Source organism: Aptenodytes forsteri, unplaced genomic scaffold (assembly GCF_000699145.1).
Source record: "Aptenodytes forsteri isolate BGI_AS27 unplaced genomic scaffold, ASM69914v1 Scaffold679, whole genome shotgun sequence".
Lineage (NCBI taxonomy): Eukaryota > Metazoa > Chordata > Aves > Sphenisciformes > Spheniscidae > Aptenodytes > Aptenodytes forsteri.
The window spans coordinates 1,843,045-1,850,809 of record NW_008795924.1 but is presented as its reverse complement, the minus strand read 5'-3'; positions in this window follow the sequence as shown (position 1 = coordinate 1,850,809).

Below are 7,765 nucleotides of genomic sequence, written 5' to 3'. Positions count from 1 at the left end.
GAGCACGGACACGGACACGGACACGGACACGGGGGTCGTGGGGCAGCCGCAACTTGCCCGGGCTGGCGGCTTCAGACCCCCGGGGAGGGGAGGGAGCGGGATGTGCATCCCCAGTCCCAACTCCCACCCTCCTCAAAATTACCCCAAAACTCGCCTTTCCCGCACCCACCGGAGCCCACCCGCACCGTGAGCCTCGACGATGTTGCTCCCAGCCCTGCAAGCGCGCGGGGAGCACACCACGAGCATGCAGGGATGCTCGGGGTGCTCGGCCGGCCTGGGCCCAGGAGCGTGTGCCCAGGGTGTGCAAGGGGCCACGCACGCGCCACAGGCACTCACAGGCATGCAAGGAGGCCTGGGGGGCAGATGCAGGAGCACGCTGCGGGCCGGTGCGCACCGCATGCGTGCGGGGAGCTCGCAGCTGCCGGGATGGGGGGGCCGGCGAGCTCTGCCCACCAGCTGTCCGGCAGCATAAATCTTCCCATTTAATCGCAGCTCGGAGAGACTCGCCATTGTCTGCAGGACCAACCCAGCCCCACAAAAACCTGCCGGCCCCATCTGCTCTGCCCTCACGCCCCCCTTCCTCGCATACCCCGGGCTGGGGGATGTCGGCTCACTGCAAGTGCAGCAGTCCCTGCCAGCTCTTGCCTGTCAGGCGCTGGGCTCGCACCTTTGGGCGAGCCCCTGCCTCTCTCCTGGCCTCAGTTTCCCTTTGCGGGCAGATGCTGTTTGCAGCACGACCACAGGACCACAGTGGGGCTTGGCCACCCACCATGCTGGAGGACACAAGAGGATGGAGGGAGCCATAAGGGACCAAATTCCTTTTCCCCTTTCAACACCAAAGAGCCCCAGCTTGTCTTCAGGGGGGGATGCTGAAAACCCCAACCCCAAAGGAGAGAAACACAAGCCCTGTCTCAGCCCCAAGCGCCCAAGGCTGCCGGTGCAGAGCCCAAAGCCACGGCTGCCTGCGGGGCCCTGGGACGGCAGATGGTCAGAGGGGAGGCGGTGGCAGCAAGGCAGGTGCAGGGGAAAATTGGTAATTAGCTACGGGACATTAAGCTCCCATTCTTGCAAGAGGGAACTCGGCATTTTCCAACCGGTGCAGACCCAGGAGGCAGGTCTGGGGAGGGGGGACACAGTCGTTTCCAGCCTCGTCTCATTGCTTTGCTGCTTCTGCTGGTGTGAAATCCACCCCATCCCAGCCTGGTATCACCTCTGGGCCACCCCAAGCGCCCTGAAAGCCACAGGATGTGATAGCAGGCAGGGGGCTGCAGGCACAGGTCTTTTCCTCTGGGTTTTCTTCTAAAAAATGGGGGGAAAAAAGAAATCCCCAATGTGGAGCAGGTAACAGACTCAAAGGCAGGGGAGCATGCAGAGAAGGTATACGGGGAGAAGGAGTGGGTGCTTGGAGGAAGAGGATCGCTGCGTTACAGACCCAGAGATTAAGAACGCAGCTCTGGCGTGGTCTGGATTCAGGCTTAACAAAGCCTAACAGCATCCCCACCCAGACAGGTCCTGAGCCTGTACTTTGTGCCTGGGAGCTCATCAGACAGTAACGGGGCTCAAGAAACAAGTTTTCCAGCCCAGTTTTGCCAGTGACAAGTCAAATCTGCCTGGCTGGAGTTTCGGAGGTGGGAATCAGCCCTGTGGGTGTGGGAGAGATCCCAAAACCCCGGCGAAAGTCTACCCCTTCATGGGGAGGAGAGGAGGGCATGGCTCTCATCCATGTGTCCCCAAGCACATGCTGAGCCTGGAAACACCAGCCCAAAGCCCAGCACTGGCTGGATGGACAGATGGATGGATGGATGGATGGATGGATGCACGGACGGACGCATCACTGAGATACCAAGCCCGGCAGCGCTCTGGGGGGGGGGGGGGGGGCGCCCGCCGGCCAGCAATCCCTGGGGGGGGGGGGGGCGGCTGTGGCTCTGCCCTGCTCTTTCCCAAGGGGATGGAGCGACCCACCCCGAGCCCCGAGGGAGCCAGCCCAGCTCCCCCAGCAGCTGGGCTGCCTCTCCCGGCTCAACCACCACCGGCCTTATCTATGCCTGCGTCATCCCACTTCCCTTCCTCTCTTAACACCGCTCTATTTTTGGCAGCAGGAAACCCCTCCTGGGCTGATAACACCCCTTTGGAAAGTGATCTGAAGGGTTTCCTCTTCTTCTTTCTAATGCTGGAGGTAAGAAAAGCCTCAATGTTTCTGTTTTCCCCTGGAGAAGGTGAAATAGCAGCCAGCAGCCCCGCACCAGGCTGGACCCGTGGGCAGCGGGCAGCGGCAGGAGCACCACGGGGGCTGCCCACATGGACCGTCTTGCCCAGGTAGAAGCGTGCGGTGGAAAGCCCGGCTGGAGCCGTGCTGTGGGGCAGGGACTCGTGGCTCCAGCTGGATCCACAGGAGCGGCGGGCGAGCGCAGGTGCCAGTGTCTCAGGCTCCCCGGGTGACACACGGCTCCGCAATGCAAAACCCTCCCACTGACCTCACCGCTGAGCCTTATCGGCGAGGCGTTGGAGCAAGACGAATGAGCCAAGAAAATACTCATGGGATGAGATCACCTCGGCTGTCTTCGTGGCTCCCAAAATGCCTCGGCCGTGCCGAGCCCGGATAACCAGGGCATTGTGGGCAGTTGAAGGTGCCTGCGATGGAGAGAAGGTTTGCAGCTGGCTTTAGCTGGGCTCAGTGCATCTCCTGGGGCAATGGTTATGGTGGTGAAAGCGTCCCCCAGCCGCCGAGCACCGCTGCTGGGCTGCAGGATGCTGAACTCCCCAAACCACTGTGTGGCAATTTGCCCTATAAAGCTCCCTCCAGATACCTGCTTCTCTCCCAAGCTCCTGATTCAAAGTGCAACCGGGTGGGAAGGAGAACCTGGAGTTCAAGGAATCACACAAGCGCCTTTCCTGTGCTGTTTCCCGGTGCCAGGATCCATGTGGGGTGCACAGTGGGGGGAGCCCCCAGGCTGTCCTCCAAGGGTACCGGGATGCTGCATCCCTGTGGGCAGGGAGCAAAGGCAGCACCCAGGCCCTTCCTCTCACCACCCAGCATCCCAGCTGAGTGCTCCAGTCCTGGAGACACCCCCACCAGGCCCGACTCCTCTTCCATGTCCTCTGATACTGGTTTCTCTCCGGCAGCTTGAAATGGGAGTCGCGCCATTTTGGGGGTGTCCCAGCTCTGCCCCCCGTGGGGATGCGTGGCCTGGGGTGCTGCTGTGCGACGGGGGTGAACCCCATTCCTGTGGTCTTTCCCATGGCCGCGACTCAGATAGGGAACACTCCTCAATGTGCTTGGGGAAGGTATGGGTGGGAATGGGGTCCTCCTGGCTTTTGCCTGGTCCCCTCATTCCTCTTCTTGCAGCTTCGTGAGCTGGTGACTGATAAGGCTCTTCCTCCATGGAGGAAGGAGAGGAAAGATCCCTTCCTGCCCATGGGGAACCCAAGCAGCCTCAGTGGGGACTCAGCTGGAGCAATGGGGGGACCAGGGCCAGTCCTGTTGGAAAGAGGCTGATAGGGACGGATGTCATCAGGGGACGGGCAGCCATCCCCTGAGACATGGCTCCAGCACTGCTCCTGCCTGCCCCATTGCTCCGGGAAAGAGCAGGTTGCCTTCATGCCTCAGATGTCTGGCCTGGAGCCAGAGCCCTGAGACTCCCCCTTGTTTGGAGGGATGCTGGGTCTGGCCCCAGGTGAGGGTCACACAAGGTTGGGGTTCTCCTGCGCCCCCCCACTCCTGGTCCTGGGTGCTCTCCTCTTCCCCTGGGGCAGGGCAGGACCGCCTGCTGTGCAGCTGGGACATCCCAAAACCAGTACCTGGGTAACCCAGGGGACATCCCTGCTCCCCAGCAAGGGTACTTTTGCCACGGTTCTCCATCGATCAGACACCTAGGGAGTTGATGCCACAGGCACATTCACAAAGCCCCTTCTCAGGAATTCAGGGAGGGGGAAAGCACAACTGGAAACCCCCCAGCTGCTGCTCATCCACGGGATAACACAGATTTGTGAGTGTGACACAGTCAGGGATGTGCTCCTGGGTGTGCGCACCGATAGCTTCTGCAGTGCCGCAGCTTCACCCTCCCAGCCGTCCTGGCTGCCGGCTCTGGCTCTGGCAGCCACTCTGCAGGACCAAAACCGGTTCCCGGTGGCAGGGACAAGCCTTGCCTGGCCTTTGGGAAGCCATCACTGTAGGAGCCCAGCAAGGAGGCAGCGAGGCTGGATGCCTCTGCGCCCTCCAGCCCCACTAAACAGGCAGCATCGGCCGCTGATGTAAGGGGCAAGGTAGGAAATGCGAGGGATAATGTGCAAACGTGACAAAGCCACGTGGCCATCAGAAAGGGGCCGGGACCCTTCTCCTCCTCTTCTCCGCGTTTTAAACCCCCTGAGTCATTTCCATTCCTGGATGTTAAATTGTCCTTTTCTGCTTTCCTTTATTTCCCCGTTTCCTGAAAGGGGCTCATTGTTCCTGACCTGCTGGTGCTGTACGGTGGGACCCGGGGCTTTGGTTTTAGTTGCCGGCGTCCGCCAAGGAGATGCCAGTGAGAACAAAAGTCGAGCGCGGCCACCCACCGCGTCCCAGTGAGATGCCGGGAGCCACCAGCCCCAGGGGACATGGCTCAGCATTTCCATAGCAAAGCCCTTCGCTGTCGTTTGGCCATGTTCTCACATTTGAGGCATTTTCACTCTTTCTTGAGAAATGTGAAGTGCCAGGTGCGATTTCCTGCCCACGGGAGGGCTGGCAGGGAACCCCCCATGGCTCCAGCATCACCAGGAGAGGGGGCAGCTCCATCCCCTGCCCCGGCACCGGGTGGGAGCGTGGGGTGACACAGTACCACCCGGAAAGTGCCATGGGCAGGTGGCCACGGGCAGCGTCCCCTCACTGGCCATGTTTGCACACTTGTCCCTGCTGCCTCCTGCGCCGGTGCACCTCCAGGTTGATGTGGATCCCTCCATCACCTCCTTGTCCGTATCCCCTCCCTACAGACAAGCGGGGGATCAGTACCCTAATTTGGAGCCACCAACTGCAGAAGGAGGGGGGTTGCACCCAGAGGGGCAGAGGGACACCAGCCACCCCGCTCCCCATCGCTCTTTGGTGATGAAAATAAGCACACACATCCGGACCCCTAAGGAAGCTTCACATCTTCCCGGCCGTGAGGATAACCTGCCAGGGATGCAGCCAGGGCAAAATCAGCTCAGCGTAGTGTTCCCAAACATAGAAGTGAGAACTATCCATCCTGGAAGAGCAGCCCTGGCCAAGTCATGCTGGGGTGGAGGGGAGGGGAGAGAAAAGGGCTGTTAACTCTTGTGCCTAATGATGACGCTTTATGAAACAGGCTGTCAACTAGCTGTCTCCAATGCATGGACAGGCTAAGTGAAATAAGAAGTGGGAAGGAGAGCATTGGGCAGGGGTTGTTCTTCATCACTGGACCCCAAGTGCAGCAAGAACTTGTTGCCTTCTTGCTGCCTTTCCTGCCTCCTGCCTGTCCTGGTAGAGACCTGATGGCCTGTCTAGAGGGATTTTAGGCCACTCTGCGGGAGAAATTTGGCTCCCACACATAGGGTGTCCAGGATCCCAAATCCTACCCCGTGCCGTGCAGCTTTACCTGGAGGCACTCCCACCTCAAGGTGTCACCCACAGGAGGAAAGTAAAGGGATAACAAGGGCAGGCGCGTTGGATAGCATCAGCCTGGGAGCAGCCCTTTGTTTCTGGGTACCATGTTATGGTTTTGGGGTGTACCCTCTGGGGCAGCCAAGGTGGGCACCAAGCTCCTGGTGTGAGCGTGGTGTTCCTGTCCTGCTGGAAAACACTCCACCATGGAGTGGGGCATTAAATTAGGCACGTCCCTGGCAGTGGCTCGTCCTGTGGCTCCAGCAGGAGAGGAGGGAGTGTGTCTGAACCTGAGCACTGCAGCCTCCTGTAGCAGCTCCCACTGGGTCCCTGCCACCCTGCCCTTTGCTCAGAAGCCGTAGGAGATAGGGATTTGGAGGGAGGACTTCGCTTTCCCCACTCACTGGTGAGAGCAGAAGAACCAGGCGCTCTTCGGACTTCCCCTCCAGGCAAATCGGTGCCTGATGCAAGGAGTATGTCCTGGTGCACTCACACCCATGGCTGTCTCCTGCGTATGGTGGAGACAGCTATGTGGGATCTTGGAGCTGAACCCACAGCCCTGTTTGCTGTTTCATCAGTTCCTCTGCAGAAGTGAGAGGCGTTTTCATATAGGAGCTTGGCACCAGGAATAAGGGAGACAGCAGCCACCGAACAACCTGCTTTTAAATTTTCATGCAAATACAGAATAACAAAAGCAAACAGGAGAAAGACCAGGTGTTCCCCCAAGCCCTCACCACACTCCTCCTCCAACAGACCTTCTTCTCGGAGCAGCTAGGGTGGTCTTTTTAGCTAGCAGCAGGTTTTTAACTGCCTGAGAAATCATAAAAACAAACTTTGTTTTGCAGAATATGGAATATACAGTGGGCATGATGGATGGATGGATGGATGGATGGATGGATGGATGGATGGATGGATGGAAAGAAGGAAGGATCTTCCTTTTTCCCCCATTTAAATGCCATAGAAATAATTATGTCTTATCAGTACACCAATAAAAAGGCCAAACTCTTCAAAGCTCTGATGACAGCTCCATTTCTTCAGGGGCTGCTCAGCTATCATGAAAGGAGGAGATGGATATGAGTGCTTCTCAACAGAAAGCAGTGTCAAGGGAGAGGCACTGGGACGAGGTGCAGAACAGGGCAGAGAGGGTGAGGGATGCCCCAGAGGTCAGTTCTTGGCATGCATCACGCCATGCCCCCTGAATTGGGGAAGAGGGAGGTCAGCAGCATTTCTGTAACTTCGAGGTTCCCCAGGATGGTGGCCATCCCTTGGGGAGAGGCAGCCTGCCTCGAAGCATCCCTGGAGGGAAAGAGAATCCCTGGAGACCGGGCTCAGTGGTTTTATTGCTGGCTCTCTTCACAGGTCAGATTAAAATGTTACTGCTGTTTGTGGAATGCTGTTGGCTTGTGCTGTGTCTAACGAGGTTTTGTTGCGCAATAAGAACCATCATGACTCCAGAAACTCAGCTGGTGGCAAAGGCACCGGCACAGGCAGCTTGTCACAGCACGGAGATGAATCACGCAACTCCATGGCAGAGCATCCCCCCACAAGTGGTGGGCATCCCTCCGATGGATGGCAATGGGCTTCCCGGCTTCCCTGCTGCTCTCCTATTGAAGCCCAAAGCTGACAATTGTCATGGTTTTTTCAGCATCTCTGGGTTTTGGAGCCACAAAGGCTTGGGAGAGTCACCTGATCTGCCCCTGAAACTCTTGGAGCTGTTCGTGGCTTTCTCAGGAGGTGCAGGTAACGTGGCTGGGGTGGGAGGATGTAGGTGTGGCGGTCCGCCCATCCCCTCCAGTGTAGTTAGAAATTGTTGTCCCATTGCACCCATAGAGACACGGAGCTCTCAGAAATACACATTTCCTACAAACCCTGGAAAAAGGGGTGGTGGGTAGGGGAGAAAGATATAATGAATGTCCTCCCTGAGGCATCGGCTGTGCCCTGCAGGGACACACATGTGCAGAAACTGCACATGGCGGGTAAAGGAGGGAGGGAAGGGAGTGGAGGAGATCAGGATCACAGGATCACAGAACAGCCCAGGTTGGAAGGGACCTGGAAAGATCATCTGGCCCAACCTTTCATGGGCAAGAGAGCCTAGTTGAGATTATCTAGCACCCTGTCCAGTCGCATCTTGAAAACCTCCAGCAATGGGGACTCCATCACATCCCTGGGGAGGTT